This window comes from Pleurodeles waltl, chromosome 1_2 (genome assembly GCF_031143425.1).
Source record: "Pleurodeles waltl isolate 20211129_DDA chromosome 1_2, aPleWal1.hap1.20221129, whole genome shotgun sequence".
In the NCBI taxonomy this organism is placed as follows: Eukaryota; Metazoa; Chordata; class Amphibia; order Caudata; family Salamandridae; genus Pleurodeles; species Pleurodeles waltl.
This window is the reverse complement of record NC_090437.1, coordinates 171628901-171655240: the sequence shown is the minus strand read 5'-3', so window position 1 is coordinate 171655240 and position 26340 is coordinate 171628901. Positions and strand designations below refer to the sequence as shown.

General features: G+C 45.1%; 1 protein-coding gene across 4 annotated transcripts in view; it reads right to left on the bottom strand.

The window, feature by feature from the left end:
- Window positions 1–26340, bottom strand: part of LOC138299094 (zinc finger protein 75A-like) — a 100266-nt gene that overhangs the window by 73197 nt on the left and 729 nt on the right. The gene's annotated exons all lie outside the window — the stretch shown is intronic.

Sequence of the window (26340 nt, the reverse complement as noted above, 5' to 3'; positions counted from 1 at the left end):
AACCATTTTACAAAGTCACAAAGTTTACGACCACAATATTTTTTTGCAACAAACAAAACCAATTTGTCATTCAGAAAAGCTTTTCAGATTCACAAAATGGTTACTAACTCATTCCAGGACGCAATTATGAGAGGGCGTGAAAGAGAAGTCTCTTCCTAAATGCGAATCACAATTAGAAATATCAGTGATTTGTGACTGCAACTGCAGTACAAAACCTTTTCAAAGGGGAAGCTGCTCTTGTTGGAGACCTTCCTCTTTGGAACTGTGTCCAGGGAAACACTGACTGCCCCCGCATCCTTCGCATATCTTACCAAACTGAAAGCACTTTTTTTTAAAGCAGCTCCGGATTCATAGAATGCATGGAGTATTTTTTTAAACAATCCTTGGGAATGCAAATACAGGGATGTTGATCAGCTGTTTAACACAGGCCAGCATCCCAGTGTTTGTAGTCAATCATGTGGGATTACACATATAAATATATAGTATAAAATAATAGTTGCTAGGCAGGTTGTTCTGCGGCCTCCTGCGTCTGCAGATTTTGGGATGCAACCTATTAGGACACAGGTCGCATTCCAAAATTACAGATGGTTGCAAAGAGTCAGTGATTAATTTGCAACAACTATTTGCAACCTGTCTCTATGTACACTAGCCAGCAATTAGGAGTTTTGGTTAGCTAACTTTCAAGAGACAGAATCACACCTCCTCAGACTAGTGCAATATTTTTTATAAAGGGACAATACTAGTGCGTACCAGAAAGCATGAGAAATGTTTAATACCACATTGAGCATTTATTAGAAAATCTGATGTGCTCTTTATCCATTTCTCTGTCGGGGTGCTGTGCATCCTGTGCATTAAAGTTTTTCCAGAATTGTCCAGTTCAGTCCTTTGTTCAAACAAACTTAACTCCTTTGCCTTGTACTTCACCAATATAAAGCATGTTTTTCAGTACATTCAATACCATTTATTAGTGCTAACATTATCCCAATTTCTGCTTGCATGCAATAATAATGTAAACTGAGGTGCTTTATTTATTTATGTATTACAAAACTGCTCAATGCTAGGTAGTGCCATTGAACTGGACAAACAAATAAAATACCTTTACACTAACAAACTGAATTTTGTCCTTAATATCACAAACCATGGGAATTTCGGTCTGGGCAGTGAAATAAGTAGCATGAAAACAGACAAATCAAGAGTTTGTGACAGAATCACTGGCATTGGTGCACTGCCTATTTAATGGCAGATATCAATCCAAAGAGCATATGGAAACTTTAACAAGCATTTGCAATACAATAGGTCTCGCATCTGCTTGAGTTAGAGCTATTGGCGTAGTAAATGCATAACTGTACTTTTTCTTGCCACATAAATTGGTCAACCCTGCTGCATAATTTGGTCCTCTCTTCCACATAATTCCAGTGACCACACATATAACTAAAGCCCTTCCATTTACCTTCTTCCTTTGTAGGAAACATGGTCATGTAACCGTGTAGTCAGCCCCTAAAGAGCATAATCACATGAAAACAGAATGGCAGACCGTAATGCAGTGTAACAATATATTTAATCCCTAAAGGGTGTAATGCATTACACATTTTCAGGCCTAGCAGTCCTATTAGAATAATATTACAAACAAGGCCCTTAAACCACAAACTACTGCAGCTGTAAAGCAAAAGTTCCAGCCATGAGAACCCTTAAAAAGACACTGACTGGTGGCAGGTGTTATTATTTTGGGGTTCCCCCAAACTGGTGTGGGGACTCAGAGATGCCAGAAAGAGTGCATTGTGCTGAACATTTTGATGGTGGTCCCATTGTCCTAGGACCACCACACTGTGAGTTATGGGCAAACATGTTTTGTAAAAGGAATGTCCTGCAAAGCATTATGGGATGAATTCCCGAGTGCACCGAATATTGTAGTATCTTGACTGTAATGCACAGAACAGCCCCTAGAATTCACCATTATAAAAATAGCATTTATAAGAAATGTGGTAATGTAACCATACAGTCAACCCCTACAGGGCATAATGACATGAAAACAAAATGGCAGAAAGTAATGCAGTGCAACCATATATGTAGCCCCCTAGAGGGTGTAATCCCTTACACATTTTCAAGCCTAGCATGCTTGATGGCAGTCCTATTGTCCATGGACCACTACACGGTAAGTAATGCAGTGTAACCATATATGTAGCCCCTAGAGTGTGTAATCCCTCACACATTTTAAGCCTAGAAGGCTTGATGGCGGGCCCATTGTCCTAGGACCACCACACAGTGAGTTATGGGCAAGAATGTTTTGTAAAAACAATGCCCCGCAAAGCATTATGGTGTGATGTTCCGAGTGCAGCGAATATTGTAGTATCTTGATTGTAACACTCAAAACAACCCGTAAAGGACACCTTAATAAAAAGAGCATTTGTAAGAAACATGGTCATGTAACTAAGAAGGCATAATGGCATGAAAACTGCATGGCAGAAAGTAATGCAGTGTAACCATATATATAGTGCCTAGAGCGCATAGTGCCTTGCACATTTTCTGATCTAGCAGACCTACTGCCATACTGTTACAAACAAGGCCCTTAAAACACAAACTACTCCTAGCTGTAAAACAAAAGTTCCAGCCATGACAGAGCTTAAAAAGACACTGAACTGTGGGAGAGGTTACTATTTTCCCCTCTCCCCAACCTAATGTGGGGACCCAGAGATGACCTAGACAGAATGGGTGTGTTGTGCTGAACGGTTTGGTGGTGCTTCCATTGTCGTAGGACCACCACAGGGTGAGTTATGGGCAAACATATTTTTAAAAAGAAATGCCCCACAAAGCATTATCGGGAAAGTTTCCTGAGTGCAATGAATATTGTGCCTGTAGAGCCGCTTTGAGGACTTATGTGTTTTTTCCTGTTTTAAATGAGCCAGTTTCTATATTTTTCAACTGCTAAACTTGTATGTAAGTGGTACTCATGCAAAGCGCTTCACAGATTGTGGTCGCACTATATGAAACTTCACATAAGTCATGTAAAGCGCTCCTCCTATTGAGTTTGCGCTGTATGAAACTTCACGTCCTCATGTAAAACTCTCCTCTGATCGAGTTTGCGATGTATGAACCTTTAAAAAAAAAATATTAAATAAATAAAAAGAACACCCCTCCAGCTTGCAGCCTTTGTGAGCAGGCACCATAAAGAAATAGTGGCATGCCCAAAACAGGGCAGAGGAAGAAACAACATATGGCCGCGTAGCATGAAGCTGCGAGGCAAAAGAAGAAAAAGACAAAAAAAAGTAGTGCGCCACACTAACGTATATGACCGATCGTGCAATAATCCATGTAACAGGGTCAGCCTCCAAGGCAGTAACAAAGCAGCCTCAAGGCCGGACAAACGTAAAGTATTTACCTACGAAATAAAGGGGATTTTGAAAGGCAGGCCAAGGAACGAATGGAAGTGATGGGCATGAGATAGGCGTGGTGCAAGCCCACAGATGTAGATTACAACATGTCGAGAGACAGCACTTGCGTGCTGCCTAGGCTCAAACTAAAAACTATACATTATATACATTCCTATGATGAACATAGGTGCATAAACACCTTTGAGAATCTGGCCTTCTGGAAATTAACTCCATGACAAGAGGGAAAAATAAAGCAAGTATTTTATTTCTAATTGGACACTCCTTAAAGAATCCATCAGTGGGCTGTGGTCTGTCACTCCTCATTAGCTGGTAAGGGGACTGGGTTGAATGTGGTGGCCCTATGTTTTTTGCTTGAACTTTTCTTAAAGCAGATATTTCTGTTAGGACTCCCTCTTACAGCAGAAGAATAGCTAAGTAGGAGGGGCCAGATGTTGATTACACCTAGCCCCTTGGTGTAAAGCTGCAAGACAGTATTTCTGCCCCCAAGGGGAGACAGAACGGAGTTTTATCCGCCTAATAACCCAAATGTCAAAACTACACCCACAGAAATCCGAATATCCTCTCCTTTGTCATGGTGAATGGATGCAGTATTTGGGCTCTGGGTCAGCTGGTAACCAATGAACCTGACCAATCCTGGGCATTTCTGAGACCTAGACAACCAGAGGAATCTTGTGTGCAGTGGCTTGTGTGGCTTTTAGCATATGTTCTTACCCAGAATGACTTGCAAATGTCAATATATGGGTCAAAAAAGTACATCTGTCCCATATTTATGTGTCAGAAAACACAGCACTTCCAACAATGGGTAAAGTCTTACCACCCTGCGCTCCCATACTTCCTCCAATTGAAATGTTGCCTCCCATCTATGATGTTTGTAAGGCGTTCATACTAAGAAACCATAGCAGGATCAAAGCAAGTCACTTTACCCGTGACTCCCCTGCCCGTTTAGTTTTCAGAAATGTTGAGTTGATAGGTTTCCTTCAGTGCCAGTGGAGCCTGGGTCCAAATCTTGCAGCCACCCACATTGAGAGAGTGAGTGAATTTGTTTCAAAGGCAGAATCATTTTGGAGCCTATCCTGTGGCACGCGACAATGGGGTACAGTTTTTTGTTGTTTTTTAATCGAGACAAGCATGATAACACTGGGTGGTAGGAATTCTGTTGATCCCCACAGATTCTGGAAATATCCTTAACAGTATTTTGAGGAAAAGCAGTGATTTTAGCAAAAGGTTTAAAGTTTGAAGGGCATTCTGGTAAAAAAAAACATAGTGGGATCCATGCAAGAGGCACAATCCTGGACCCTTTGGGTGTCTAGTTTTCAGAAACGTTTTGAGTTTGATATGCTTCCCTGGGAGCTGGATAAGACCGTGCCCAAATACTGCAGCTACTCACATCACTATAACAAGTGATTTTGAAAGGCAAAATGTTGTTTTGTTGTTGCGTTTTGTGACATTTTCTTTTGTGGCGATAGGCTCAGCCACACAAGAAGGATACCCTTTTCTATAAGGAGAAGTGTGGTAAGACAGAATAGTACATTTGCTTTTATCAATCACATTTCTCTCCATTTCTGTGTATAAGAAATTATTTTACAAAATTACCTGTAAATCACATGGTAGTACCAAATTCAGAGTTGTACAAACAAGCACTGTTCCTAATTTCAGTATCGTTGGCACATTTAAAAAATGCATAGGTGTCCTTCCTACCCATTTTTTATCCACTGGGTTTTACCATATGAATGTGATGCACTGTCAGCAATAAACTGTAGCTTTGTTTTTAGCACTGGTCATCACACATTTTGGACAACCAACAAAAACCATATATCCCTGTGATCAGAAAAACCTGAAGGAGATAATCAGCCAACAGGGCAAAATATTACAGATGAAAACATTGACACCTATTTCTATTTTTTGCTACTTATTTTCATTAGTGTTTGATTTCAGTGATTAGTTTCTTTGGGAAAACCATGAGCACTCAACGCTAATGACCCTGTGCTGGATTTCAAATTGTGTCTACTTTTCAGAAATGTACCGAGTTCACCCATGCCAATCACACCTGTTCCCATCACAAACAGAAGGCAAGTAGAACCCACAAAAAATAGGAAGAACAACTACGAATTAGAAAATTGAAAAACTGAAAATATAAATTTTTTACAACTCTGCCTGTTCGTGGAAGATGGGAAGAGGTTGGTCCTTGCACAGCACAGCTTTTATTTCAGTCTTTTTAGGGAAAAACACGTTCCTGCTCAGCACTTTTCTCCTATTTTCCCCAAAAATATAAAACTGTTGCTATATTTTGGCTACTTTTCTTGGTTCGGCAATACATAAAGGCAGAGTCTTTTAGAATTCCCAGGATATGAAAAAAGGATGGAAATGTGGCTTGGATATATTTTGTGGAAAAAAGATATGAAAGCATAAGTGAAAACTTCCTTAAGCATTGAACAAAGGCCCAGCACCGGGAGGGCCGGGGGTGAGAGGTGGGGCGGAAGCCCTAGTAGTTAAGGCGTGAAAATATCACCTGCTCTATTTTGAACTCCCTGATATGTTCAAGAGCATGTGTGCATCTGGGGCTAGGGATAGCGTGGTATGGTGAATCTGCATGTTTGATTGTGTACAAAAGTCTATTTAAATGAATGTGCAATACCGTTTTTAGTTATCCTATGGCGTGAATGGGTGTGATGTGGTGTCTGGATGCCAGATGCTGTGTATGTATATCTGATTGTGTGTAGGCATGCAATAAGGTGTGTGTTTGTATGCGTTGGGGATGCTGGATGTATGGTTGTCAAATGGAATGGGCATCTGGGCAAACTTGTTGCTGGGTTTGGGGGCATTTAATGGTGGCTGCATTTGCCTCTGATGTCGGATGTGTAAGAACTGGGGTCTTATGATGTGTGTGGGCGTCTGATGGAGTGTATTACTCTCTGATGGTGTGTGTCTGTGGATGTGTGTGTGTGTGTGTGTGTGTGTGTAAGTGTGTCTGTTGGGGGCTTAGATGGTGGATGTCTGATGGACTGTGAATGAGCATCTGATAGTTAGTGATGCTATATTGGACTGATTTGTAGAGGTGTCTAAAAATGCACGTGGGCGGTTGAGGGTGTGCTTCAGTGGCTGATTTGACTCATGGTGTTTCTTAGTGCGTGTTTCACTATGCTATGATGATGATTATAATGCAAGTGCGGACATTGCAGTGTGTGTGGGTGTGCATCTGATGGTGAGAATGTGGGGATGTTTGCATGTGCTTTGATTATGTCTATGGGTTTGTGTATTGTGTGAGGGATTGTGTATTGGTGATTGATAGTGTGTTTAAGTATCTTATGACACCTGAATGTTTCTGAAGTCTCTCCCAGTGATTGGAAACACTGGAACAGCAATAAAAGTGGTAGCCAAGGATACAGGGAGCTAACCTCTAAGAAAGACGTATTTCTTATAACCCTTTAACACTGGCTCCACCAGCCTGGTGTGAAGCGCTAACACTTTCCAAAGGTGGGCTATTAAGTACACCGATTATCCGTTATTACATCAGTAGATGTCTGTTTGAGGCAAGATCCACTTTGCACAACTCAAAAACGTGAAAATCAAGATAACATCAACACAGCATTCATGTCAGAGACAGACTGATTGACTAGGGGCTACACTTCTGCAGGGAGACCCCAGAAGGCATAGGGATTTGGCGTACCAGCACATCGAGTGTCCTACTCTTGGACAGCTGAGGTGTGGCACAAAAGTAGGATCTTGGCCTAAGGCAGACCTGAGATGTACATGAGTTCAATCAAAGCTTTTAGGCCATGGACTGGCCACCACAAATAGGAAGGAGAGAAGATCTATCACAGAGTCCGGTATCTCACAGAGTCCGGCAGTGATTCCAATGGTTGCCCGAATTGAGACTGGAGCGCAATGGAGAAGGGATGGTGGTTTGCACATTAGCTCTTGAGAAGTTGGGTGGGTTGACATTTGAAAAGCAGCACATTATGAATAACCTGAAGGCAATGCATCAAAGGCATGGTGCTGTGTCCCACCACACTTTGCAATGTGCTAGCACTCAGGGTGGGGGTAGGGTGGGGTAAAAAGCAAAACTTCAGATTTAGTGTGACTACCAGAGATCTTACTCAGAAAGACTTGCATCTCTAAAAAATGATGACTTAGTCTAGAATGTGAAAATGAGGGAAATAAGAGCAGTGTACTAAAAAGTGGTGTTTCTGGAGATACGTGCTTCTTGATATCGCCAAGTGGGAGAATGGAAAAGATTCTGATCACGAGCATATTAGTGCTGGTGAAAGCTACCTTTTTCCTGTTAGGTGAAACATGTCAATGTGACCTGGGGCTGTTTGCTTTACAGTGCTGGGAACGGTTACATTCAGAACAAGGATGTGGGGCACTACCTTGAGCTTGTTTCTTTTTGGCTATTTGCTGCCACTGCCTGAGGCAGGTATTCCAAGGTTGGGAAATTAAGGGGCATAATAGTAATTCTGGAAACACTAGTATATAGAGGCAATCCCTACCGGTCTCCTTTTTGCTTCCCTTATCCCCTTTCTATTATTAAATGAAACAGACGTTTTTATTCAATGTTTAATTGTGACTAAGATGTTGTGATGGTTCTTTTTCATAAAGCACTGAAAACATGAGTACTACAACTACATGGACTCGATGGCTTGTACTCCCTAATACTGTTAACTATTTGATTAAAAAAAAGAAATACTTGTTTAAAAAGTAGATGACAATTAGTAGGCAAGGAGGGCATGCTTAACAAAAAGCGTCTTACTTTATCACCTGTTTCATACTTTTTTTTTTTATCTCTTCTGACGCTTTGCGAACATAGGAAGAGAATACATTTTCAGGGAGATAAGGGCTTTGTATTTCTTCCCCTAACCTGGTCAACTTGGGGCAGGAAGGGTAATTATGGGTCTTAAACCCCACTGCCTTGCACAGAAACAGAGAGGCTTTTTTTGTTGTTTTTAACCTGGTAAGTGAAAATTTAGCCCCACCCTCTCCAGGTGGTGGATACATCTACCTCCACCCAAGGACATGCAGAGGGTATTATGTATTTGTATAACACAAATCTAGCTAGACCACAACGCAGTGCTGAACACGAGCGGGAGTCTTAATGATTAGGGGCTCTACCAGGGAAGAAATATGTTAATGAGTGGTGAATCCTTTAATGTGGTGAAGGGATGTTCACTAAAGAGTTTGACCTTTAGATCCTTTCTGAAATACTGAAGATTTGGGGCACTTCTAACTCTGTCTAAGTTAGATTTATTTATCCCACTAAATTATAAAAGAAGTCAACCATGGTTCTCCGAATACAATGCAGCAGCTAGAAACATATTGAGGCAAACAGAAAACAAATTGAAAAAGGAGAAATCCACTTAAAAGGTCTCCAAAGTTAAGGCACCTAAGAAAAATTCAAATCGATAATCCAGGAGGAAATGTTCCTTTAGATCCAAGATTTGTTGGCTAAACGCCTCCAGAGCAATATTCTCATTCATTTCCAAGAATTTGAGCCCCATTTAATAAGGCCTCCAAAGAACTCTGAGATAAACTTCTACCGCATTTCACTTATAAAATCTGAAAAATCTGAGAGAACTTGGATTTGAACTCCAAACCACCTATCCTTTCTATTAATTTTATCACAACACTGGAGAACTTCAGCACCACCTCTCCCAGTGAACTAAAGAAAATCATTCAACTACTCAGCCCAACCGAATAATTCTTAGACTTCGTCGCAGCCAAGACCATTAAGGACAATATCTCCCTCTTCCAGACTTTCACATCTGATATAATCAATGGCTCCCTCAATGAAGGAATCTCTCCATCGTTGTTGAAGCTTGTCAAGTTTCTCCTTTTCTCAAAAAGCCAGTTTGGACCCACTGAACCCAGCTAACTTCCAGTCAGTCTCCAATTTCCCATGTCTAGGGAAAGCCAATGAGATAACAATAGAAAATAAGTTAAATTAAATTACCAATAGGGTTTCTTCAGATTCAGGATGTAACTGGCACACAATAAGGTTTTTTTTTCATCGACCTGCCGCCATCCTTTGACAAAACACCCTCAAACTTTCAAAACACTCTAATCCTGAGAAACTGCATCCCTTGTCTGCAAGCCTTGATGGAAGAGAACTTTCTCTACCAAAACCAGAGAAATCAGAGTGCCTCCTACTCTCTACATCACCAAGAAAAATCAACCTAGCACTTTGGAGTTCATTAAATCTAATTGGCTTCTCTCTTTCTCCAGTACAAACAACTAAGGGCCAGATGTATGAAAATGCAAAGTGCAATGTACAAAGATACAGCTTTCCTAATAGCGATCCCTACAAAGTAGGAATCGCTATTAGGAAATCGTGAATAAGAAATCCCATTGCATTTGAGTCAATGGTCCGGTTTTGCATTTCCTAAATAGTGTTTCCTTATTAGGAAATCGCTATTTAGGAAATGCAAAACCAAGGATGGCAATGGGCAAAAGCTCCCCTTGGTGCACCCCCAAAAATAGGGGTGCACTTGTAGAGCACACATATGCCCAAGAGCATGTGTGTTCTCTATTGCAATTAAAAAAAACACTTTGGGGTGCTTTTTAGTTCTAGCGTAAGTTTACAGCCTCTTGTATACTTTTTAAGTATACTTCAATGGGCTTAAAACGATTTCATTTGCTCTTTTCAGTGTCATTTACATTTTAAAAATCCTTCCCTGCTAATGGTCAGACATGCCTGTTAGTCCCTCCTTTTTCTCTTTGGAAGCGGGGACCAACTATTGTATAATTGCGTTTTGTCCTGTTTATCTGGTCTTTAGGGGACTTTTTTTCTTTAGTTCCTGCTCGTGTTCAGGAAAACTTCCCTTTTTATTTGCAGAGCATTCTTGCTCCCAGCTAAACCTCTCTACGAGTGTTTGCTTTTTCCAGGATGTTGTTACAATTTATTTTTCAGGCTGAATATTAATTGTCTCCCTCCATTACAACCTGATTGCACAGTGTAAAACTTTTCATAAAATGGGCGCCAGCACAGGACAACCGCATTCACTTAAAACTTAGACAGCCTCCCATTTGGAGTCTCTCTCGTCAACTGCCCCTTCCTGCCAGCCCTCACCAACATCCACTCAGCGGGCATAGCTTATCTCCCTTCTAAGGCCATAAATCATCTCAGGCTGCTTGTTTGCTAAGCTCTCACATCCCACACAACACAGGCTTCACTGCTGAATTACATTCCACTCCATCGACCGATGCCCAGAACCAGAGCGCTGTGTTTTAATTTTTTTCGATCTTTCAGCCAGGCAGATGTTCTGAGTATCCGGTGAACATGCAGAAGTTATCCATTCTAGTCCCTGGTATGAAAACCAGTCTCATGCATATTCAGAATGTGCTCCATGAAAGTGCAGGACGGCTGAGGCGGCACATGAACAGATACGGTCCCACCCTGCTGTACTTGCTCCAAGAGCCTGAGTGTGAATGCAGCCTAGGATACTTTATTGTCTCTTGGTACACACACCACGTGGCGAAATATCCATATGTGGCGCTCACTCTGAGTATCAATTCACAAATGTCTTTGGATAAACCTGCACTGACATTTTAGAGTTAGTCTTGGGGGAAAAGGTTGGCATTTCAGAAGTGACAGCCGCAGCCTCATCCATAAAAGAGATGTTTATCTATCGGAAGGGGAATATAACATGTGAGGAAAAAGTGCGTGAGCCTTTGCTACCCCCAATAACATGTTACTAAACCACCTTATTTGCAGGCCCTCCACTATTACTGTTTTTGGGCTCTTGTAAGCATACGCCCTCTTCACATTGCCTCAATACCTCCTCCACACATGCTTCAATGTCTGGCCATGCAACTCTGAGATGTTAGTCTTAACTGAGGTCTCAAGATCAGATCACGTATTCTTGACACCACCGACACTCCTTAGGCTGACTAGTAAACTTCTATTAACTACATTCATTGTACATCCTTGTCAGCTTTGGTGATTCAAGTCTAAGGCGGTCATTATGATCACGGCTGTAAACATCGCTGACGGCCGTGGCGACGGTGAACAGAAGACCGCCATTGGCGGTAAACAGAAACCCGCCATATAATGAACCAAAAATCACCAGTCTCCGCCAGGACCTTGTCGGCGGAAGTGCTGGACCTCCCACCTCGCCACCGCCGAGCACACCCACATCCCGCCCTCCAAATAATGATGCACAAATCACCTTGGCGGTCAGTGGAAGCCGAACGACCATTGGCAGTGCAGACCGCCACGGGTGGCAAGTGGACCCAACAGTAAGAAGTGCACACACTGGATAAGTTAGATACCCACACACCTGACACACATCCACAACACCATAAAATACTCACAGACATACCCCGCAATCCTTTGCAACGAAAGTAGGCCAATGAAGACAGAGATCACCAGAAGCAGACACCAAACGCCACAATCCACGATACTTACACCCAACCACAGAAGAACACCATCACCGAGATCACACCAGACACCATTCACGACACTCACCATGGCACCCCCCAAACACCCACGCTTCACAGAAATGGAGCTAAGGACCATGGTGGACGAGATCCTGAAGGTCGAGCCACAACTATTCGGGGCTCAGGTGCAGCACACACCCATCGCCAGGAAGATGGAGCTATGGCAGACGATTGTCAACAGGGTCAATGCAGTGGAACACCATCCACGCACCAGGGATGACATCCACAAGAGATGGAACAACCTGCGGGGGAAGGTCAGGGCCATGGCATCCAGGAACCACATTGCAGTCCAGAAGACTGGGGGAGGACCTCCACCAACACCACCGACTACACTGACTGGGAGGAAAAGGTACTGGCCATCCTCCACCCTGAGGGCCTCACTGAACTCACTGGAGGAATGGACTCGGGTAAGTCGTCTACATTTACCCCATTTCCATCACACCTGTAATGCATGCACCACCCCACCCCTCCAACACCCACCAGGACCACTACCCCACCCAGCCCAAATTCACAACACCCAGTCACCCTGCATGCCCACAAACCCACTAACAGGCCCACATCCCTCCCCCTGTGCACAGCCACCCACCCCTGCAAGGAAACACAATGGCCTATAACACCCACAATGCACCTCCGCATCCTAAGCTAAAAGCAATGCTAACCCCACTATAGCATCCTGCATGGCCCCAAAGTGTGTAAGCTGCACAAGCCCGCCCAGGCGCCTACCCTCCATCCGACCATGCAAGTGTAACAGACATGTCCATTTCCCCCAACAGGCACCACCACCCATGCCACCCTGACGGACAGGACAAGGAGTGGCAGTGCCCCCAGGGAGACAGAGGCACCTCACAGGACACTGGGGATGGCACCCTGGACACTGATGAGCAGGCTGGCCCCTCACACAGTCCTGGACTGTCACCATCCAGCAGCCCCACCCAGGATACCACTGACACCCCTACCACCCAGCCAATAACATCAGCCCAGGGCAACAGTCCCCACACCTGTGTATCCAGGACACAGACTGGTGGAATACAGGTACAGAGGCCTCAGTCACCCCCTACCAACAGGCAGGAAGACGATGGCCCCAGTACAAGTGGTACTGCCAGACATGTGTAGGGGACACAGGCACAGGGGGCTAGGCCCAGTGGGAGGGCATGACTGGCCCAGGGGGGAGGCCACAGGATGGATGCTGCAGCCCAGGACGTGATCTCTGAGGTCCTGGGAGCCTACCACCAAATCAAATCAGACGATTATTGTGACATTACCAGGATTTTCATATTTTAATAGATGTATGTGAACAGTCTTGTGCGTTTGATCAAGACGTATTATCTGTCTCATTAACTAATTGTTGTACTACCTTTTATCTTTTTTGCACTCCTACTTTAGAGTAGTTTTGCGCCTGACTACTGGTCCATGTTGTCCCATGTAGCGCGCTCCCTAATGGGGACGGTAAGCTTGCCCTCCTTTATGTGCATGCACCTGCTTGATCACGTGTTGACACTTTCACTGTGCCCCACTACCGGTCTGACACCACCTTTCCCTACTCCCATATTGAAGATTACGTCACTATGAGAATACCTATTGATATTATTTCCCTTGTTTTACCTGTGTTTATTTTGATTACAGGGCGACAGTTAAGAATAATAGATCCTTCCCGTACTAGTGTAAGTGATTGGATACGTTTGTACTGACAATTTCAGGTTGTAGCTATCCACGTTTTTTGTGAATAGGAGATACATATAGTCAACTGGTCCTGAAGAAGCGTCACTGCACCCATATGGGCCACAAGAGACGCGAAACGTTTTGACCCTGATGAGGGATGGCCTGGAAGTTCCCCACCCTCTTTTTCTTTTTCGTTATAGAGTGATTGACCATTACCTCTGTTTCACTCTTGTGACTATTTTTAATCGTGGCCTCTGACCCTCGTTTGGACTAATAAATAGATTATTCACTTTAGGTTTAGAGAGTCAATTTTAAACTCCTAGCTTTTGATCTCCTTCCTTTACACTCACATGTAGGGTCGTGGCATCATCACTGATAAGATCTCTGGTAAAGAGCCCCCCCCATTCGGGGTGGTCCCTGTCAGACATTGCAGTGCCGGTCTGACGAGGAGCAACTCCGATGATGAAGCATGACACCCTTTTGGGTGTGTGAGGTTTTTTGCTCCTAAAAATTAGGACCCCTCTTGAGTATCCTCTCTTTTTCTAGCTGGAACAGTGTATTATCTTTATTAGCATATCTATTGGGAGGCTATACACTGGACCATAAATCCTCCCCATCCCTCTGTTTATTGATTCATTGGCGCAGCTGTACAGCTGTGGGATTCTCTTTTCTCCTAACCCTTCACGATGGATCATTTCCAAGGGCTTAGTTTTGATGACGATATCGTGTCTGCAATTTTACAGACTCCATCAATCTTGGGAAACAATGGTGCTGGACCCTCTGGCCCGTCTAAAGAGGAGTGGGATAAGTTGTCCACACTTAAACGTGATCTTATTAAAACCGTCTTACATGGGACCATAATGACCGAATATCTGAGAGCGAATATAGCTCCTAATGGCCTCCTTGTATCAAACATACCTAGGATCTTTCTTCAGGATCTGGCCTTCAGAAAAGACTGGGCCCAGATCGCCTGGAAATGCACTAGGGATTGGTTGGTACTTATTATCAATACATCCAAACGACTAGCAGAATCTATCTTGGTACAGATCAACCTTATGGAAGGTACACTCAAAGCCACAGTCTCACTTGCTGCTTTTAAGAGTCGATTGTCTAAAATTAACTCTGAACTCAATGAGACAAGGGAATTCCAAACTCAACAGAAGATTACGAAATTACAAAAGGACATCTCAAAATTCAGCAGAGAAAAAGTCTATCCTTACATCACAGATGACTTCTCTGCTGAGACACATTCTCTTTCCTCAGATGAATCCTCTTCTTCAATGAAGAAACCCCGTAAATATAGCAACAGCTCTTCATCCGATGGATGGAGTATGGATGATGATGGAGCACATTCTATCATTACCCCCAATACCCTCCGGGACAACCTCTTGCATGGCAGCAGCCCTTCCCCTTCTACCAACCACGCCCCATGTTACCATACTTGCCTTTTTTAGGCCGCAGCCGGGGCAGGGGAAGAGGCAGAAGTAGAGGAAGAGGCAGAAGGGTACACTGGGCCCAGGACGAACCACAAATGGTGACCCGCAGTCAAGGGAAGAACCCACCAAACCGGACCTAGTGGTTAACCTTTCATCCCGATCACTCTCCTCAGTTGAGACACTGGTCTTGAATAAAGGGTTGGGCTTCGTACCCACACCTAATGAAGATTCCTTCCGTCTTCATTGTGAAATTTCCCAGTTTTTTAGGAAGGTCAGACTGCAATGTTTTTTTAATGATAGACCCAGCATGGAGCAGCCGTTGGATTCTGGTCTTAAGAGACCATCCAAATTTATGCCTCCTGCCTCAGCTATGCCCTGTGAAGCACTTGCATTTGAGAAAGCGGTACTTAGTGATATCGCTTCTCTACAACCTAAACAGAGTTTTCACAACACCTCTAATATTGAAAAAAGTGCCCTTAAGACCCTGGCATCCGACACAAGTATAGTTATCAAACCTGCAGACAAAGGTGGAGCTATAGTCGTGATGAATTCCACGGACTACAGACAGGAGTGCCTGCGTCTCCTTGGGGATTCTTCCTACTATACTCAGATCACCAGTGACCCCACTGAGAGACTTCAAACCTAAATATGTGGTATGGTAGAGGAGGCCCTTGGTAACTCATGGATCTCACACAAAGAAGCAGAGTTCCTGGATACTGTTAATCCACTTATCCCGTATTTTTACTGCCTCCCTAAGATTCATAAAGGCAGAGTACCGCCACCAGGCCGTCCGATAGTCTCTGGGATAGGCTCTGTCCTTGAACCGTTGTCTACTTTTTGTGACCATTTTTTACAACCAATTGTTCAGTCATCTGCTACCTACTTGAAAGACACTAAGGACGTCCTTAACCTGATAGAGACTATCAATTCCACTGTTCATGTTCATGCCTTGATTACCTTGGATGTCGAGGCGTTGTATACTAACATCCCACAAGAGGCCACACTCCGGGTAGTTGAAACTGCTCTTTTGTCGACCTATCGACCGCTCACGACTCCGACGCATTTTATTATGCACTGCGCTTCCCTAGCTATGAAAGAAAGTTTCTTTCAGTTTGAGAACCTCCTTTTCCACCAGATTCGCAGGACTCCTATGGGCAGTACCTTTGCCCCGAGTCTCGCCTGTCTTTACATGTTTGACTTCGAGTCACGATACATATTGCCACACGGTAATCCATTTCATGATAACATCAAATTATGGCGCAGATATATCGATGACATCCTGATAGTTTGGCAAGGGACTCTAACTGAGGTCAATCATTTTACAGCCTGGGTCAATACCTTGGACCCTTTTTTGAACTTCACGTCCTCGGTATCCAGTACAGAGATACCTTTTCTGGACCTTCGGATCAAGATAGAGGACGGCCAGTTACACACAAGCACTTACCAAAAAAGCTACTGACCGTAATAGTCTCTTGTTGTATGAAAGCCACCATCCAAAAACATTAAGAGATAATTTACCGTACGGTCAGTTTCTTCGGTTACGACGTAATTGCAGAAGCATGTATACGTTTATTTCTCAGGCCAATGACTTGTCTGGAAAACTTGACAATCGCCATTACCCCAACCCGGTGGTGAGGGCAGCATATAAGCGGGCAAAATTTTGCAATAGAGATACTTTACTTTCTAATACTCCACGCGCTGCAGACACTAAACTCACTTGTGTGTCCACCTTCACTCCCTTATCTAACTCTATTAAGAAAGTGGTTAATAAGAGATGGTCCATTCTATGCAGTGGAGGGTTGCAGATTCCAAAACCCCTCTTTGCTTTCAAACGAACTACTAACATTAAAGATCTATTAGTTCACACTAGACCTCTCTCTGCCTCTCGACCACCTAGACAGATGTCCTTGTGGGACATTCCTCCAGTCGCCGGGCACTTCCCGTGTGGCAATTGTAATGTATACATCCTCACGAAACGACTTAAGTCCCTTGTCCTTGAACCAATAGGTACTTGGAATCTCCTTAAACATACTAATTGTAATACTCGAAATTGTATATATTTGATCACTTGCCCTTGTGGGTTACAATACGTGGGGATGACCACACGAGCGGTAAAACTCCGCATCAATGAGCATCGCAGTAATATTAGGTGCGGCCGTGCTTCCACCAAACTGAGCATTCACTTCCTGGAGGTTAAACATAGCCCAGACGACATGTGGTGGGTTGTTCTACAGACTAGCACACACAATAACACCAGCTCTCTTTTCGAATTAGAACAACGGTGGGTGTTCAAACTGCGCACTCACATCATTGGACTCAATGACGACATCCCTTGGACCAGTCTGGCCCATTTGCTTTTTATGATAAATGCCATTTGATGGTCTCACTGACATAACATCTATGACTGACCTGTACCATCCACTTGTGCCCCATTATTTTTGGTGTTCTTGCAATTTTTGCTGTGTTTTACTAACTTACTTGCACCTAGTGGGAAGATGTATTTTATCTTGACTTTTCCCCGAGATGTTCGATTTACTATTATGGCCTCGGGCTCCCTGCTATTTTAGGAGTCCTACTTTTGTGTTTATCCCCATGACTCTGATCGTAGAGTCCCTTTTCACTGTCTATTAGAATCCCTGGAGAACCACGTGACTCAAGCACTTTCCCGAGTCACCGGCGATTCACTTCTGGGCTAGACTGCTTTTGACCGGGTTCCTCCACGTCTCTCCATTCCTTCGGGAGATGCGGACCCGGGTAGGTTACCCGCATTCAGGAGCACCAATAACAAGTAAGTGTGACCTTGCACCGACTCGTTATTTGTTGCCAACGACTCGCGTCTCCTACTGAGGCCTGAGCTGGCGCCCTGATGGGTTAGACGGATCCCTACCACGAGGATCTTGTGACTTAACTTTTTTCATTGGGCCTGAGGGTTATGCCTATTACTCTTTGCTGCTTGTTCTTCGTTTTTGACTTACCTTAAATTATTAAAACGCTGTCTTCGGGAGGGCCATTACAGATTTCCCGCTCACTAACCGATTTTACTTTTTGCTACATTGAGAAGGTTTGATTCCACCATATTTTAGTTACTGCTCGTTTTATGATTAAGATGTCTACACAAATCAGACGATTATTGTGACATTACCAGGATTTACATATTTTAATAGATGTATGTGAACAGTCTTGTGCGTTTGATCAAGACGTGTTATCTGTCTCATTAACTAATTGTTGTACTACCTTTTATCTTTTTTGCACTCCTACTTTAGAGTAGTTTTGCGCCTGACTACTGGTCCATGTTGTCCCATGTAGCGCGCTCCCTAATGGGGACGGTAAGCTTGCCCTCCTTTATGTGCATGCACCTGCTTGATCACGTGTTGACACTTTCACTGTGCCCCACTACCGGTCTGACACCACCTTTCCCTACTCCCATATTGAAGATTACGTCACTATGTGGATACCTATTGATATTATTTCCCTTGTTTTACCTATGTTTATTTTGATTACAGGGCAACAGTTAGGAATAATAGATCCTTCCCGTACTAGTGTAAGTGATTGGATACGTTTGTACTGACAATTTCAGGTTGTAGCTATCCACATTTTTTATGAATAGGAGATACATATAGTCAACTGGTCCTGAAGAAGCGTCATTGGATCCATATGGGCCACAAGAGACGCGAAACATGTTGACCCTGATGAGGGATGGCCTGGAAGTTCCCCACCCTCTTTTCTTTTTCTTTTGCGTTATAGAGTGATTGACCCTTACCTCTGTTTCACTCTTGTGACTATTTTTAATCTTGGCCTCTGACCCTCGTTTGGACTAATAAATAGATTATTAACTTTAGGTTTAGAGAGTCAATTTTAAACTCCTATCTTTTGATCTCCTTCCTTTACACTCACATGTAGGGTCGTGGCATCATCACTGATAAGATCTCCAGTAAAGAGCCCCCCCATTAGGGGTGGTGCCCGTCAGACATTGCAGCGCCGGTCTGACGAGGAGCAACTCCGATGATGAAGCATGACATCCTTTTGGGTGTGTGAGGTTTTTTGCTCCTAAAAATTAGGACCCCTCTTGAGTATCCTCTCTTTTTCTAGCTGGAACAGTGTATTATCTTTATTAGCCTACCACCATACCCAGGACAGATTGGCCCAGATAGTATCCACACTGGAACAGAGTCAGAGGATGCAGCAAGCACACCACCAAGAGGCCATGGAGCAGTGGAAACTGCACAATGCCACAATGGCCAGCATAGCAGGTGTGCTGCAGCAGCTTATCCAAACACAGCCTGAGGCCCACACAGAAAAGGAAGCCGCCACTACAGTACAGGAGACAGACTGGACAATAAGAGCATCAGCAGCAACTTCACATGTACTACCCTCTGAGGAAACACAGGGGACATCCATCTCATCCCCTACAGCCCAACAACAGGGGCCCAAACGGACCCTGAGGCCAAGATATGGGACAGGAACACCTGCCAAGATCAAGGCCCCCTCTAAGAAGTGACTCTGCAAAAAACTGTCCACCAACTATCCCACTCAATCAACCACCAAACAGTGCTACCAATAATTAAAAACTCAAGTAAACATTGATGGACCTACCAATACTGACAACAATGCTGCCACCATGTTGTCATTTTGGATAACCACCATTGACCCACTGCCATCACTGTAATTTGCATGATTTTATCCCAGCACCAAATATAACACATATCACACCTGTTACAATGTACCCTGTCATTATTTGTGAACAAAGTGAAGTATGGATGCAAATGGTTGATAACTCCTTTATTTGTACATGTGTAGCAAGAAATGCACCACTCGCCTTACATGTTGTTGTGCCTAAATATGTTTAGAAAAAATACACTAAATTGTATTCTGTCCTATGCAGAACTGGACGCAGTAGCAATTAGTATATTCCAACCCCCCCCCCTAGATGACAAGGCACACTGACAGTATGATGCACAGACACCAATCTCATCCAATTGTCCCACATAGTTACTGGAAGTAGAGTTGTATCAGTTGGGTCCTGGAATTTACATTTTCCCCTTCCTCATCATCACCATCACTCTTGTCCCCTCTCTGAGGAAGGTGGTCTGGATATACAGCACCCTCCTCCTTCAAGAGGAGGATAGAATTTCTCACAGCCACGTTGTGCAGCATGCAGCAGGCCACCACTATTCTACACACCTTTTCAGGCCGATAGGCCAGGGAACCGCCAGAGATATGTAGACAACGAAATCTAGCCTTCAGGAGACCTATTGTACGCTCTATCACCCTCCTAGTACATCCATGGGCCTCATTGTAATTCCTCTCTGCATCTGTTCCAGGATTCCTCACTGGTGTCAGGCGCCAACGCAAGTTGAGATAGCCAGAATCACCTAGAAAAAGGTTAACAACACAACTTAAAATGACACGCCTCAGAGGCAGACAGCCAGGCTTTCTACAGGGTGGCAATAAGTGACAGAAACACCTACCTATGATCCACCCTCTGTCCTCTTGTAGTTGTTCAATCTTCTGTGGCACACTACTGCAGGTGTTGTACAAATGCATTCAGGAATCTTGTCAGTATAATGCTAAACATTGGCTGTGAAAAACCTGCATCCATGCCCACTGTCACTTGAAATGAGCCCGTGGCCAGGAAATGGAGTGCAGAAAGCACCTGCACTTCAGAAGGGATGGCATGCTGATTACGATTTGCCGGAGTCAGTGCAGGATCCAGTAATGCACAAAGTTCAAGAATAGTTGCACCGGTGAGTCTGTAATTGATAGTGATGTTAAGCTCCACCATGGTCCGCAAATCCACAAGTGGTCTGTACACCGATGGGGCCCTCCCTCGCCAAAAAGGTCTGTACCTAGGAGGAGTTGGAAACACATGTGAGGAACACACATACATGGGCACACATTGTCAGTCATTGAGCACTGCTGGCTTGATTGTTGCGACACAAATTCATAATGTGTATGACATAACATCAACTTGACCACAATGATAGATCATGGCTTGTCAGGTGAGGTAATGTTAATTGTCACATGCCTATGTGTGTTTGGGAAACAGTAGGGCCTGCATTGTGCAGATGGGAGTTTTAGAAATGTGTAGTTGTTGCCAAAATGTCTGCCCCATGTAATCCAGAACAGTTGTTGTGGAAGTGACCTCATACCGCTAGCGGTTGACGTAACAGCGTAAGGCTGTGTGTACCGCCGTGCACAAATTCACTGGTTAACATGGATGTCAATGTGGAATCCTAGCGTATCATGATCGCCGCCGGCAGTGACGATGCACACCGCCGCGGTGAGTACACAAACTCATCACCCCAACTTCACTTGACTCCCTGATCTTGTGCAAGCAGGTACTCCACTGAGTGTACTGCTGTGTCCTGCCTCTGGTCATGGAAGTGGCACGTTTTGGAGGGTGAAGGGCCCCAGCATTCACCAAAGAGGAATTGGAGAGGCTCATGGACGGGGTCCTGCCCCTGTACACCAAGCTCTACGGACGGCCAGAGGTACAGGTGAGTAGGAGGATTGTGGGCCATGAATGTGTGTAATGGTTGGTGTTGGCAGCATAGATGTGTGCACCTCTGACCCTGGATGGGCCAGGATTCCTGACATGCTGTTAGTCCGTTTGTACTGTCTGTCCCATAGTGAACGTATAGCCAACTGTATATGTTTAGCAAGTGCCTGACCTCTGTGTTAAATTTATGTGTGTCCCTTTTAGGTAAGCGCCCACCAGAAGAGAGCACTTTGGCATGCCACTGCCAAGGAGGTGCGGACCCTGGGGTATACAACCGGCGAAGCACCCACTGCAGGAAGAGGTGGGAGGACCTGCCGCGCAGGGCGCGAAAAATCTGCAAGGCCCAACTGGGAAAGTCCTCCAAACAGGGAAGGGGTGCCTGTCGGGCACTGACCCCCCCCTTACGCTACGCATCCTGGTGGTGGCATACTTAGACCTGGATGGGGGCTTGAAGGCTGCACAGCAGTCACAAGGGGGTGAGTAAACATACCATATATTTGACCCTTGATGGATGTCGGTGTATGCATTTGGGTTTATGCTGCTTAGTTGCAGGGACTCTGACTGATGTCCATCTACATTATGGCCCCCGTGGGGAGTAGGGGTGTTTTGGTCAGTTCTTCTACACGTCGGGTCGAGTTGTTTGGGGAATGGCTATAGAGCAGGGTTCTGGGCACTAGTCAGGGGCATAGCCATGGGTATAGCGGTAGGTGCTGCCTGTTGGAGGGTCTTCTGGGTGGGTGTATGTATGGACCACTATGTTCACTCCATTCAGCTATTTACAAATGTCTCTGCTTTTTTGCCTCTCCATCCCTGTTCTCTTGTGTTGTCTGTGTACATCAGCATCATCTGGCGAAGGAGCTGAGGCACCGGCGAGTGGGGATGCAGGGGCCAACGGATCCTCAGAGGCAGAGTCGTCTGACGCCAAGGGGACCAGTGGGTTGGAGAGCGAGGGGAGTACCACGGGAAGGCAACTACCACTGGAGGTAGTGACCCCGATACCTCCTCCGATGGGGGCTCCCTGGCGGTGGCGGACCCTAGTGGGCCCACATCTATTGTCATCTTCTGCCACCCCCCATACCATCACCGCCCTCCATTTGCTCCCCACCGAGTTGCCTGTGCCCGGTCAGCCAGAAGGGTGGGATTCTCCTTCACCCCAGGCACCTCTTCCCCTGCCCCAGTCAGCCCTGCTGCCCTCACGGAGGAGGCTATTGACCTCCTGAGAACCATCTCTGTAGGGCAGACAACCATTGTTAATGCCATCCAGGGGCTAGCATCAGAGATGCAGCAGACCAATGCCTATCTGGATGGCATTCACGGTGCCGTATCTGGCCTACAGAGATCTTTTCAGGCTCTGGCCTCCTCTTTGACGGCAGCCAGTGTCCCTGGTCATTCCGTCCCCTCTCCAACCCCCTCTACCCCTTCCAGCACCCCACTCCCTTCACCCGTCCAAAGCACACATTCTGACACGCAGGCACACACCTCAACACACAAGAAGCACCACACCTCCCACCACAAGCATTCACACAGCAACATCCACTTCCCCAGTGTGCCCACCTCTTCCACCTCCCTGTCTGTCCCCTCAACATACACACCCCCAGGCACTGCACCTTCATTCACTGTTGCTGACACTATTCCTGCAGTCACCACAATAGCACACATCCATACATGCACCCCAGACACCACACCTGCACTCACCACAACTACTTTAGTTGACACATGCAGCACACTCACCAGACCTGCAGACACCCAAACAACATACATTCACACTGGCAGCCTGTTTTGCCCCACTGTGTCCACCCCCTCCAAAAAACACACAAACACACCAAAACACCCACCCATCACACATCCACCACACCTCAGCATACTGTCCAATCACCTGCACCCACAACACGCACACCTACACCACTTACGACCACACCATCTACCTCCACTCCCACGCCTTCCTCCAGGCCCAACCCAATTGCACCAAATAAACTTTTCCTCTCCTGTGCTGACCTATTCCAACCCACTGGCCCACCCCGTCTTGTCCCTAAACGTGCACACCTCCTTGCCCTTTCCACTCCTTCCACCTCACAGTCTGCCCCTGTCCGCCCTTCACATTCCCGTGCCCCTTCCCCAGAGAGGAAGAAGCCCCTTGCTGAGCCTATTCCACCTGGCTCCACCCGGTCCAAGCACACTCCCCCACCTTCCAAAGCCAAACCCAAACCCCCTCCACCTTCCGAACGCAAATCCAAGCCCCACCCCCGTCGTAAATCCCCACCCCCACCACCCCCTGCCCCTGTTCCCTGAGGTGCCTGGATGCCCCATTGTTGCCCCTATGAAGTGGAGTACCGTAGCACTTGTGTGATTCAGGTTGGGGCCATTGCGGCCCATGGGACTTCAAACACTATGGACTGGCCATTAGCCTTATTTACAATTTGTTTGCTCAGAGAGCTGAATTAAAGGTTAATGTGTGGCCTGTGTTTTGGCGGCACACTCTGGATCCCTGGTCTCTTGTTTCATTGTTTGTGGGTGTGGGGCACATGTATGTACTTTGGACAGGTTGGATTTGCCTTGTATCGTGTAAGTCCCTCTTGCTGTGGGGTGTATGGCTTGTGCTGCTGTGAAGGGTTGTGGGTGCGTTGCAGGGTGGGTATGTAACTGTGCCCTTTCTTCCCTTGTTTCGTAGGTTGCGGTACTTACCGTCGTCGTCTTCGTCGGCGGTCTCAGTCGTGGAGGTATATGGCAAGGAGAAGGGCTGGCATGATCTGCAGCTCTCTATCCCTTTCTGCTTTGGCGTGTTGTGTAGCCTCCGGTGAGTGTTTCCTTATATTTGGTTTGTTTCCGCCTGGCTTTGCGTGGCGGTGGTTCCCGCCCCGGAACTGACATCGGTCTAGTGGTTCATTATTTGATGAGCAGGTTGGGCCTTTCCGTCGGCCTGTGGTCGGGCTTTGACGTTGTTGTCGGCACTCCTCTGCTGGCAGTGGTTTTCAGGATGCCTGTGTTTCAGTTGGTTCATTATTTGGCCATCGGGACCGCTCCTCTGTTGGCGGTTATTACCACTGCCGCCGGCGGTGTGGTGTTTACTGCCGTGTTCATAATGAGGGCCTAAATGTTCAATGTAAATACATTGCCAAACTACACCTCAGTAGTTTTCATTGGAAGAGTACTCACAAACTGCACTTATTTCAAGAACAACTCTAGTGCCACATGTTTCAATGCACCCACATTGCCGCTGCCTCTAGTATTAGAACATTTCAATTCTTCCACTTAGTCCACTTACCCCTCACTGACCCTCTTTGGGCCTCCTAATAACCCACATCAAAGGGCCTCCTTTAATTAAACCTCATACAGGGTGTTCCCACTGTCCCCTTGAAGATAAATTCCATGCTCTACCTATAATCAGAACTACTGGAATTATGAACCAAGAGAGGACCAAATTGTGTGGCAGGGTTGACTATATATTTTGTGTCAAGAAAAGGCAAATTATTGCTGTAGTACTGCACATCTTGTAGCAGTATTATACCTTTCTTCATCATTTTTATGCACAAATAACTGTACCTCATTAGAATTAGTGTAACATTTGAACACAGCAATCAGTAGTTAAAAACTGATCTGCATCTGCACAGCAAAGTGTATGCTACTGTGCTGCTGCAACAAGTGTGGCTGCATTTTTAGTAATTTGTAATCAATTCGAGATATAAACAATTTTTTATAAACTTTTTTTTATAAAACTTTTTTTAAGTTTGCAAATGATTCAGAAAATGATGGATTATGTGACAAGTGCAGCCACTGACCAGTTAGCCAATCAGCAACTCTGATTGTGGGGTGGTGAAAGTGGTATTCTATTGGAATTAGCATGGTAGATTGAAATTAGGATGCTAAATGGCAACATTTTCATTTTTTGCTGCAGATAGAGGAAGAAGGTAAATTGCAGTGCTTTCGTTACGTACAGGGCCACTGGAATTATGTGGGAGGAAAAGACAAAATTATGAGGCAGACTAGGCCAACTTACTTGGCAAGAAAAGTCCAGTTATGAATTTACAATGCCAACAGCTCTAACTCAAGCAAATGCTGGACCAATTCCATTGCAAATGCTTGTTTTAAATTGCACCTGGTTAGCATCGACTTCAAGTCAATGGTAATTGCATCTTCTAAATACCAAAGTCACATTTAGGAAATGAATAGTGAATCAGAATAGGAATTGCAAATAGAAAATACCTATCCTCTACCCCTCATCACTTTGTTCCACTTAAGTGCTCTTTACATGGCAGTCTCTGATGTGCTACCCCAGTGGCCATGCCAAGGGGACCAGTGTCCCCTGGGCATGGCCATTAGACCCAGTGCCATGCAGGGGGCCCATATAAGGGGCCCCCAATTGCACAGAACAAAAATAAATCTAATACTCACCTATACTTACCCAGGATGGGGTCCCTCTGGTGCAGGTGGGGGTGTTGCTGGGGCTTGGGGTGGGCACCTGCGGACCCATTCCATGGTGTTTGGCCATGGAATTGGGTCCACAGGTACCTTAATGCCTGGTCTGACCCACACATTAAAAAGACGTTAAGCAAGCATAGCATCATTATTTGGGTCCACCTCCCAGCAGTGCGTCATTTGTGTACGAGGGGATAAATATGGCGCTGAGGGCTTACCGTGATTTTTTGGATGAGAACGCCTACCATGCATTTAATTGACTCAAGGTGGGTTCACGCATCCCAAACCTTGGCACGAACTCCAGTATTTTTACACTAGATGGTCTAGAGTCAAAATATAAATATGGAGTTAACTTCGCACCATTTAACCATCAAAATAAATTATGCTAAAACGTTGCAAAGCAAGTATAAATATGCCCAGCAGTTTGGCAATGTCCTCCATTTTGGTTTGGTGAGTTGTCCCTCTGAGGGACTTAATTTCTACCCTAGGTAAAAATGAGTGCCAGTTCTGG